This window comes from Trichosurus vulpecula, chromosome 2, assembly GCF_011100635.1.
Source record: "Trichosurus vulpecula isolate mTriVul1 chromosome 2, mTriVul1.pri, whole genome shotgun sequence".
Classification (NCBI taxonomy): domain Eukaryota; kingdom Metazoa; phylum Chordata; class Mammalia; order Diprotodontia; family Phalangeridae; genus Trichosurus; species Trichosurus vulpecula.
The window spans coordinates 199400732-199412740 of NC_050574.1; positions in this window are offsets into that span (position 1 = coordinate 199400732).

Consider the following 12009-nt stretch of genomic DNA (forward strand, 5'->3'; position numbering starts at 1 on the left):
CACTAGTAGATTTGCCACAAAAGGTTTCTTCTTGTCTGTTGGTAAACCATCCCATTTTCTGCTACCACCAATCTCCAATCTCCTCCCACCAAAGATATTTAAAAGTTGTTCAAGGAAATCAGTGGTAGAAGGGATTTGAGGTACTCTGCCTCCAGGGGAAAAAAAACAACTTCCTAAACCATTCTCTAAGAAGATAACGAAGGATGTGGAAAAGGAGAGGAAGCTGGGGTAGGGGGAAGGGTGGAAACTTTCTAAGGTCAAGGTTAGCAGTTCAACATCATCTAGGAATACAAGGGAGGTTCTTGAGAGAAGCGCAAAGAGGATAATCAACATTAGCCATTGAGGAAGACGTTTTTTGATCAGAGGAAGCATTTGAAGTTACCCACAAAATAAAATTTCTTCCTCACTGTAATTCTTGACTTACCCTGAAATCCTACCCTGCTGCACAGATAGCCAGGCTTGCTAAGCAAATGAAAAACTCTAATTTCCCCCGAGAATAATTCCAGGTGTTTAGACAGTTCTAAATTATAGCTCTGGTTAAGGTTTGGTGACCTTTACCATACATCTTATTTTATGGGAGATTTAATCAGAATATTTTGTAATTATAATTCTATATCCTTTGACTTATAGCTTTTCCCCCTCCTAGCAAAGTCATGCTACCTTTTACTTTCTTTCCTTTATGTGACCCTTATGTTTGTATTGATGGATTTTTTTATATTACTGATACCAATCCCTAAAGCTCTTGACTTAGCGGGACTCTGCCGCACCTTCCATGACCCCATAGAATCACAATTAGGGAATTTTTCTTGTAGATTAAGTGTGCCCCATATATTTCGTAGCAATGGACATATTTGTCATATCCATAATCTTCAAGGCTGAGTTAGGTGCTTATAAATATGGAAATAAACAATCTCAACTTTCTCAACATATGATTGCTTTTTGGAGCTGTTTAAGCCATCTCCTAACATAGGCCCACGCTGCTTCCTAATACAGGATCTAGCTTGGATGCTAGACAGGGAACAAACACATCTCCTGCTTATCATCAGAGGGCTTAGATAAGTAGTTTTCTTCTGTGCATGTATCTCTCCTGTTTTTTACTTCCTTACAATTCCTGACAAGACAGAAATGTAATAAAAACATTTCCTTTCAGAAACCTTTTCTTTTTCTTCTTACAGCTTCCAGTGGAATTTTAAGTGTGAAGAGAATTTATCAGAGCAACTGAAGAGTAACAAGTAATTAGATCTTAAAGTCACTCTCCTAGGCTCCAGGTCTAGAATTAGAGAAGATCTCAGAGAACAACTAGTCATACTCACTCACTTTACAGAGGAGGAAACAAAGACTCAGAGAGATTAACTAACTTGCCCAAGGTCACATAGATAGCAAATGAGCATTTGAGTTGAGCTCTGAACCAATCTGGGATAGTGTTGGCTTAGTAGGGGCTCATTGTTTTAAACTCTTATTATGGTCAAAATTTAATATTAGCACAACTACTCAAAAGTACCTTGAGTTTTTGTGGTGTTTAAGAAGTTAGTTTCTGTTACCATCCTGTTCAAAACACCATGATGATTTCTAAAAGGAAATGCACATCTCTGATGAAGCTACTTGAAGTTCTTAGATCCTAAAAGCTCGGACTTGGAATGTCACCATAACCATCTGTTTTTGCTCCCCTGCTAAAGACCTAATGAAGGAGGACCTTGAGCACATTGACCGGACTCCAACTTAGGGAAAGACGTGGAGGAAAATCACAAAGGACAGGTAGCATGGATGGGTTGCCATATGCGTACTTGGAGGGAATATCCAGTTTGATGATATCACCAATACATTGGAGTGTTTGAGAGTGATTTCAAAGTGTTTTCTTTGCAATGATTCTGGGAGGTAGGTAGTATGATCATAATTTGAGGAAAATTAAACTTATAGAGGTTAAATGGCTCCCCCATGGTGATGCTGTTGGAGTTAAGTTAGAGAATGCAGTCCTCTTTCCAATCTAAGTCTGTTTCCCACTTTGACATAGTTACTTTTCTAGGGGCAACCCAGTCAGGGAGTTCAGAAGGGGAAATAAGATAGGCATAAATAGCTACAAAACAAATCCATATGTGATAAATGTCATAAGAGAGGAAGGAACAAATGTGTCATGGAAATTTGTAGGCTCATTTCCAGTGTGGAATTTCAGGGAATGAGTCATAAGGGAAGTTATATATTGAGTTCAACATTGAAAGATGGGTAGGACTTTTATAGTACAGATAGGAAGAGAGGTCATTCTAAGGAGAAGAGACTGCGTGAAGAGATTTCACAGTGGCAAGAAAGCACAAGATCAGTTTGATGGAGATATTGAGTAGGGAGTGTTTCTTTCTTTGTATTTGTATCCCAGGTATCTAGCAAAGTGCCTGGCATGTGGCAAGACTTCATAAATGCTCACTGATTGATGGATGGGATAGTAAGATATAGACAGGGTATGCTGGTGTTTTAACAACCCAGCTAGCAGCTTCTGTGGGGGCGTAAGATCCCCCCCTCCACAGCCAGCACCCAGGAGGCTGCCTGGACCCAGGAAGCTGCCGGGACCCAGGAGGCTGCCGGGACGCCGGGAAAGCACAAGTTCTTTTTATCTGCTTAAACAAAGAAAGCACGGTGAAGGGGTTGACCAGCTTACTTTAATCCAGCATTCAGTTAGCATACAGACAACATTCATTTAGTTCAGGGGAAAAAATGCCAGCATTCAGTTAGTTCAGGGGAGCAAAGAGACAAGCATCAAGAGATATACCAAATACAGATTCATTCACGTACTTCAGGGGAAAAAACCAGCACCCTGAGGTTCAAAACATTCATTTAGTTCGGGAGAAAACAAACCAGCACCCCAAACCGCAAAACCAAAATACAAACAAATTACAAATATCAACAGACAGACCCAATACAATTCATAGTTACCAACATCTGGGCTTGGCCCAAGAGCAAGGGCTGACCCAGAGTCACACTCCCCGCTGCTCCCACACCAATCGGAAGAGGAAATAGGGATCTTCAAGCTGTCCTCTCCCCTCTTATAGAATTTTTGACATCATCAAGTGTCGCCTGAATGACCAGGGCTGATTGGTTCTTGACTTGGCCCCACCCCCTAGTGTAGACCAGGTTCTGGAGCTAACACTTCCCCTCAGCCAGCCCCATGACTCATCACACAGGAAGTTCTCTGATTTCTGGCATGGTCACTGGGCTTCCTGCCCCGGAAGAGCAAGCCCCAGCATCCAGTGAGGCTCCATGAGGTAAGCTGAGTCATTCAAAGAAAACAAAGGCCACTCTGGCTACAGCTGGAACCAGCTCAAACAGACTCTGAAGATCTGGTTGTTAAATTTTCAGTGCGAGCATTTACACCTAGAAGATTGGCAAATGCCATGGATCAGGGTATCGTTTATTGTTTGGTGATCATGTTGGTGAACATATAGACATAAGAAAGTCACATAAAAATGTTAATAATGCAAATTAAACTTAAAAGTATTTCATACTTTTTTCAGGAGAGCCAGTTATTAAACATTAAACAGTGTTCCCCTGGACATAGGACAAGAAATATCAGATTATAAGATTATAGATGTGAAGTTTGAAGTGACTAAAAAGGCCACCTAGTCCAACAAATTTTACAGATGATGTAACTGAGGCCCAGAATGGTTAAGTTGCTTGCCCAAAATAACATAGAACTTGGAATTTTAACCCAGATCTTCTGATTACAAATAGACCATTCTTTTCCCTGTACAATGATGTCTTATGGAAGACCTTTTACTGCCAGCAGAAAACCATGAAATTATACATTTTTCCATGTATTCTGACCCATTTCTATCCTGCCTCAATGGAATCAAGAAATATAGATATGCCAATGAATGGAACTGCCCAGCCTGTTACATTATTCATACAGTATGTTGCTTCTTAAAATTTATACCTAGCAAATCTATCTGCATCTCATAAAAGATTTTCAGGTCACCCTAATTAAGATTTCAGTTGCTAAAGTATTTCTTCATTTTATAGGTCCTTTATACAAGGAAACCTCAGCATTACAGTGCCAACTCCACCTAAGACTTTTCAAAAAGTTAGAGAATCTGGTAAATGAAAGAAAAGCTCTAATTAGCTTCCTAAATTCCTTCACATTTATAAGGGGCAATTAACACCCCTTTTATTTGCCTTTGCACTCTACCTTTAGGAATGTGTCCAATTTAAGAATGCCTCTTACATATGAACTATAATGCTCCCCTGTCCTCAGCTCCCACCTGTCCTGGCACCCTGTAAATCTTTAATAAATTCATAATGATAAATTGATTGGATAAATGACTCCTGAGGTTTACCTCCCTCTCCAGCTCCATAGACCCTACTTTTGGTATCTATGGAGAGGACATCACCTCAGCAGCTTTGTAAAGAAGAGTGCACCAGAGAGAAAGATCACTTAGGCTAAGGGACATTCAGCCACCTCCTATATTCCTGTACTTCCCAGCTGCCTACCTCCTCAGCCCACGCTTCCAGGACTATAGTGTGTATTGGAAGCAATGGAGGAGCCTGTAGTGCTTCCATATCCAACCTTCATGTCTGGGCTTTGTAGATAATCCAGGGAGGAGTGTAGTCTCTCATTCTTGAGCCTAAGATTTAGTAGAATAAAAATCCATCCAGGAGGACATTGGAGTAAGTTATTTCTAAGCAACCTTCTCCATTCTGAAATTCTATGAGTATGAGCCCTTTGGTTGGACAGCCCTACCAGCTTCTGGGTAGATTAAGGATAGAAGCCATAGGTGAGAGCTGGAAGTCCAATAATGAGATTCAGCATTACTCCCCTCAATGTACACTCTGGTCCAGATATAATGGACTTCTTCCTGCTCCTCACTCATGATGCAACACTTTATCTTCAGTCCCTCTGCCTCAGGCTTGGAATGTTCTTCCTCCTCACCTATCTCTCCTAGAATCCCTGATTTCCTTCAGTACTTAATTCAGATGCTAGCTCCTGTGTGGGGTAGCATGGTCTCCTCTTGGTCCTCTCATCCACCATTCTTTTCCCTTCCAAGATTATCTTGCATGTGCTTTGTTTTTATGTACTTCTATCCCTGCCCCATCCCTACCCCTTAGAACCCAAATTCCTTGAAGGTGGGGACTTCTCTCCCTGCCCCATCCCTACCCATTAGAACCCAAATTCCTTGAAGTTGAGGACTGTCTTGTTTTTATCATTGAATCTCCTGTACCTAGAGCAGTCCCCGACATAGTAGTTACTTAATAAATGTTTGTTGATTGATTGACACGTGATTAATACTAGTTCACATTCTGACAGCACCTTAAAAGTGTATAAAGCACTTTCCTCACAACCACCCCCCTCATGGTAGTTCACAAAAGTATTATTATTATTAATTTACAGATGAGGAAACTGAGGTTTAAAATGTTAAATGACATACTCAGGGTCACGCAGCTAAGACCATAACTTCACATCTCAAGTCTTTTAACTATGTAGTCATTGTCCTTTCCATTTCACTGTAATCGAAGCACAATTCTGAGTTAAACTTGGAAATCATTTGAAATAGTGATCTCATCAGCCCCTAAGAATCTTAAGATATCTCCCTGCTCAAATTCCAATTAAGCCTGATTTTCTTAAGCACCATACATTTTTTTAAAGCTGTTTTTAAGGTTTCTTTAAAATTTACTATTTTTATAGCAGGAATGTTGATTTTTCATGCTCATATCTGTAGAGCTGGAAGGAACCTCAGAGGCCATCTGGTCCAGCCTCCTCATCTTGGCAGTGAAGAGCTTAGGGGACTTGCCTGAGTTCACACAGGTAGCAAGTTGCAGAGGGAGGGCATGAAACCAGCTTTTCTCACCCCCCAAAAGACCTTTCTTTACATTGTACTGGAAAACTGCCCCTTCTAAAGTGTTCCTATATGTTTTTGGGCAGGTAGTTGGTACAATAGCTAGAGCACAGGGCCTAGAGTTAAGAAGATTTATCTTCCTGAGTTTAAATCTGGCTTTAGAAACTGACTAGCTATGTGACCCTGGGCAAGTCACTTAACCCAGTTTGCCTCAGTTTCCTCATCTGCAAAATGAGCTGGAGAAGGAAATGGCATACCGTTCTAGGATCTTTGCCAAGAAAACCTCAAGTAGGGTCAAGAAGAATCATATACAACTGAACAACAACGAAATGTGTTCTAAACATATGCATATGTCATGATATTTAAAAGGAGAGAAAAAGGTGATTCTACAGTTTGGGGGGTTTTGTTTTTTACTCTTTCGATTTAACACAATTCAATAAGGATTTTAAAAGTAACTGCTATACATTCTAGGAGCTGTGCTGGGTACTGGGGATGGACAAAAGTGAAATAGCACTTTTCCTTGAGAAGTTTACATTCTATTATTGTGAGGATGCGACATATGCCCAAGAAAGTGAACAAGCAGTCTAGCCAAAGAAATATAAAGTAATTTCGAGAGAAACAGAGTGCTAACAAATAACAAGGAAGTAAGCAAAGCTTCTTATAAGTTGGTGGCACCTGAGCTGTGCGAAGGTAGAGCATTTCAACTATAATCCGGGCACAACAGTTTTATGAGTTGGGGAACCATCATTTATTATATTGTTTTTGTGAATATTTGCTTTCCAAATGACTTAGGGGTAAGCCTTTTGGACAGCCTAATTCTGTGGAAAGAGCATTAGTTTTGGAATCGGAGGACCTGGGTTCAAATTATGCTCCTCATATATATTACCTGAGTGGTCTTGGCCAAATCATTTAAGGGAGAAGAAGAATAAACATTTATATAGACCCTAATATGTGCCAGGCATTATAAAAATATCTCATCTCATCCTCACAGAAACCTTATGAGGTAGGTGCTACTATTATCCCCCTTTTATAGTTGAAGAAACTGAGGCAACCAGAGGTTAAGTGATTTGTTCCAGGTCACATAGCTAGGAAGTATCTAAATTTTGAATCTGAAATATGAACTCAGGTCCTCCTGATTTGGGGATGAGTGCTCTATCTACTACAGCGCCACCTAGATCGAAGGCCTCCAGGGTCCCATACAGGTATTTATCAGTGATCCTCTAATCCTTTGGTCATCTAGCTCGTTGCTAATTTGTCATTGCTGTTGTTGTTTGGTTGTTTTCAGTCATGTCTTCATGACCCAATCTGGGGTTTTCTTGGCTGAGATACTGAAGTGGTTGGCCGTTTTCTTCTCCAGCTCACTTTATAAATGAGGAAACTGAGGCAAACAAGGTTAAGAGACTTGCCCAGGGTCACATAGCTAGTGTCTGAGGTCAAATTTGAACTCCAGTCTTCCTGACTCCAGGCCCCACAGTCCATCCATCGTACCACCTACCTTCTCATTTAGCAGTTGCTTATATTAGGGAAATAGCCATAGACCTAGAGTCAGAAACAGAAACCCTGGGAGGGGTAGAATGCTGGAGTGTTGGAGAGAATGGCTTGGAGTCAGTGTTTGACTAGGTTTGAATACTAGCTCTGCTACTTACGTGGGCAAATCACTTAAGCCCCTTCCCAATCTGGTTATCTGTACAAAGAAGCGATTGGACTAGAATGATCTCTGAGGTCCTTTCTAGCTCTAACTTCTATAAATCCCTATGAGTCTGAGCTCTGCCACATTCTACATGGATGACCTTAGACAGTGACTTCACATGACTGAGCTTTCACTTCTTCATCTGTGCAACATGTTTGCACAGGAGTGCCAATGTTTGCACTGTTAGCATTGGACTCAATGGAATCAAGTTAGATAAATAAAACAGTGAAGTTCCATAAGTTGAAATTATGATTTTTTATTAGTTAAAACTAATGCTAAACAAAATTGCAAGTTGTAAAATAAACAAAATTTGTCGTTGATGCTCTAGGTTTTTTTTTCTTCCTCTACCTTTTATACCGCTCAGGTATTCCCTTTCATCCACCCCACTTTTAAGGAGTTAAGTGACCTGTTTGTAGTTACAAAGCTAGTGTCAGAGGGGAGATTTGAATCCAGGCCCTCTTGACCGCACATCTGTTATGTTAGACATTATAGGAAGCTGACTCTTGCTAATCATTTTATCATTACAAATAACTGATAATTTTTCAATGTCTTAACAGTTAAAACATAATTAATAACAGAGTGAGATCTAGGAAAACAATGATTTGTTCTAAAGGTGGTATTACTCAGTTGGTGGCAGACTAGTTGAGATATTTGGGTGGGAGGGGAGCGGAAGGAAAGAGGTGTGTCTTCCAGTATGACCTACTGGTAAAAATCATCCCGAAGGTGATTACCTACCAAGCTCATATTCAAGACTCGTTCTGATGGCAGACTACAATAAAGGAAATATTCTATTTTTCTTGGAGGAATGGGGATGGAGAAAAACCCTCTTTCCGTATTCATCCACATTTTAGCATCAAATGGGTTTAAAAATTTTGTTGTTTCTGTTGATACCTCTAGAGCTGATGGGGAGACAGAAGGGATGACATAGACAGAAGTTTAGATTCACATACATTCCTTGCTTTCTAAGAGGATTCCTGGAATTTGCCCTTCTGAGATTCCTGCCATAATCTCCCAGTCTCTCTCAAAAGATGAATTAGACACACAGAAGAACCTTCCATTCTTGCAGAGAAGGGAGATGGGAATATTGGGGAAGAGATAATTCTCTTCCCTACTCTCTTCTACTATATCATAACCTAACCTCCAAATTGTAAATCAGGCTCATTATCATTATAAATAGCAGTTCAGTCCACAAATGTGATTGTGAGTATCAAACACCACAAAAACTCTAAAGGACAGAGAATCCTCAAAAGTTAAACCTGGACTTTAGATAAGTCTAGAATATCATTATAACTTTTTTTAATTAAGATTTTTTAAAACTAGATTGCATGATTTGGAGTTGGGAAACCCTGGGCTTAAATGTCACCTCAGTTGTTTAGCTGTGTGACTATGGGCAATTCATTCCACTTCTTATATCCGGAGTTCTCTGCTCTATAAAACAAAGATAATGCCTATGGTACCTATCTCACAGGGTTGTATCACCACATGAACTTTAAAATGTTATGTAAATGCAAGCTTATTATTACTATCATAATCTTCTAAAAGAAATTTATGTTACATTTTTAAATGTGAAAATTATAATAACCATCAGACAATATTTATGCAAATTTCCTTCTTGTGTGCACATAAAAATGTAAGAGTAAAATATTTTTACAACAAAATCTGAAACACATGGAAAACTGGGAATTATTCTATCTTCACCCACCTGCAAAAATTATGTTTGCCTGTCCTTAAAATTCCTGCAACAGTCTGAAGAAGCTATTTCTCCTTCGCCTAGAACATACATCTCTGCCTAACAACATTTTAGGTATAGCATTAGATGAACAAGAATTTGGGCTTTCAATATCTTGCTTGATTGAATGCTGTGGCATGACTCAGGAGAGGGGGCCAGAGGTCAATGGGGGGAGAACTCTGAGGAAGGAAGAAGACTGGGAGTAAATGGATCACTTGTAATGTCAGAATTCCCGAAATGCCTTCAATGCCCCAAGCATTCCTCCTAGCCAGAATGAAATCAACATAGCAGAGTGATCATAGCCTTGAAGATTCTGGCCTCATTTATTTTGCAATCAAAACACAGCAGAAATGGTCCTTTTAGCTTCGCTTGAGCGCTGCTCTACTCTCGAATCAAGAGAAACCAATAACAGATTTTATTCAAAATCCCTGCTGCCATTGTGTCCACAGAAAAAATATGCTGCAAAGGTGAAAGGAGGGGCTGGAGTTTTCCGTGAGCATAAGTTATAGTTGACTGTCACAAAATCAATAGGCTTTGCAGTGCACGAGAAATTCAATAGCCCTGCATTCATAATAAAGATTTGTTTGGGTGATTTGTCTCTCAGCTAAGGCAGGCTTTGGTCCCTTCCTTCAAAGCTTATAGGGAAATGAGAATCTCTTCATCATACCCAAGTCTTCTTGCTTGTCTATTGTCAGACTTTCACAATGATGCTGCCTGTCTGTCTAAACCCTGCTTCACCAAGGAGAACCGATCTCACTTTGGAGCGTGTGGTAACGAATGCCCAGATTTTATACTGGCATTCAGCTTCTCATCCCCCGCCTGAAAGCCTTTTCATGCATCATGGATTCATCTGTCTCAATGAAAAACCAAGAGCAATACTGCAAGTATTTTTTCCCCTGGAGACTACCCCATAGAATGTGTCCAGCTATTCACTTGGGAAACTGGGCATGCTTCAGAAACATGTGGAACAGATTTGTGCTCACTGACCTGACCCAGCTCTCAAACAAGGAAGCCTGTGCATATGTACAAATGGGCTTGTGTAGCCAAGCAGAGCAATGGTGGAGGCCTGAGGTTGTAAGCAAGGGGGTTACAGATTTTGAGGCTTGTTGAGTTAACCGTCCAAGTGGGTTTTTAGTAAATAATTGGTGGTAGGTATCTAACTCAGTCCGTGCAGGATTTGTGAATAGTGGTGACTGTGAAGTAGACCTTAGAGAAGATATTGGTGAATATTAAGATGAGTGGCACAGACACCAACTCTACAACAAACTTCCAAAGCACTTGGAGACAGTGTATGAGGCTGATGAAGTGTTTAAATCTGTGGCCTATTTCTTTTTATTGAAATATTTCACTTGGAAAAATACCAGATACCGGAATCTTTTTTTTTCTTCCCCTTGAGAATCTTAGATAAATACTCCTATAAAACTCAATACTGGAGGGGATAATGTTCTTACAATTACAGGCATATTTAAGAGCATAAAGCAGAGAGAACTGCCTTCCGGAATGTTACCTAACCCTTCAGGTATTTAAAAAAGGCCCATTCTAATGAAGCATTACAGTCAAATATAGAAAGTCTTCCACCCCACCCCTGCTCAACTAGTGTTCTCAATTAGCTGTGAAAATAGGAACGTGAGAGGATGGATAAATACATTTCCATTATCCAATTAATCCTATTATATAATTAGCTAAATTAAATTTGCATTACCTAATACAAATAGAATCACAGAATCATGTTAAGTTGGACCTTAAAGGATTGGTAGGATTTTGATAGTGGATATAGCTGGGGAGGGAATTCAAGCTAGATGATACAGCATGACCTGATGCATGGGAGCGGGAAACTGCATGTCCAATTTGTTAGAGGTGAGCGTATGGGAATAATGGAGCACCGAGTTGGAAGGGACCTCAGTAGTCACCATGTCCATTCAACACCCACAAAGAATCCCTGCTGCAGTATACTCAGTAATGCGCCATCCAGCCACAGCTGGAAGACCTCCAGTGAGGGGGAGCTCACTACCTCCCAAAGTGGTTTATTGCACTTTTACATGGTTCTAATGATTAAGAACTTTCTTCTTTATATAAAGACTAAATTCGCCTTCTTGTACCATTTATCTTTAGTCCCTAGCTCTGCCTTCTGCGGCAAAGGATAACAAATCTAATCCCGCTTCTGTGTGACCACCTTTCCTCCTGTTAGAGCACAGTTTAGCCATTTTGTATAGAATTACAGACAAGCTGAATTAAAAGGATGCGTCCTCTACCTCTTTTGCACACTTTGGAATCACCCTACTGTTCTCTCCACACATTCGCTTCTACTGATGCTGATGAACAGTGAAAAGCTTAACCAAAAATGAAGGGGGTCAGAAGAGAGAAGAAAAGGGAAGATGTCTAAGTAACCAGTAACTAACTGTCTCCCAATACGATAACGTTAACTGTGCAGTCAACCCAACAGAACATTCAAGGAAAGAGAGTAGAATGTAAACACACACTGTATTGATTTCAATAAACATTCCATAGACAAGCTGCTCAGTGTTCTAATATAGAGCAACAGCGACAGATATTTATGTAGCTCTTTAAGGAGGATCTGTAAAACACTTACATTTGTTATATGTTTATCAACTATGGATATTCTTGAGGGCTTTTTCTTTTTACTAATCACTTATGATATTCTAAAACCAAAGAATTTTGCTGCTGAACTGACCAGCAAGCCTACCACATGTAGGATCAAAGAGCCAGAGCTGCTCTTTCTAGGTGCGTTTAGAAAGTTTGAGAAACAATGTGGT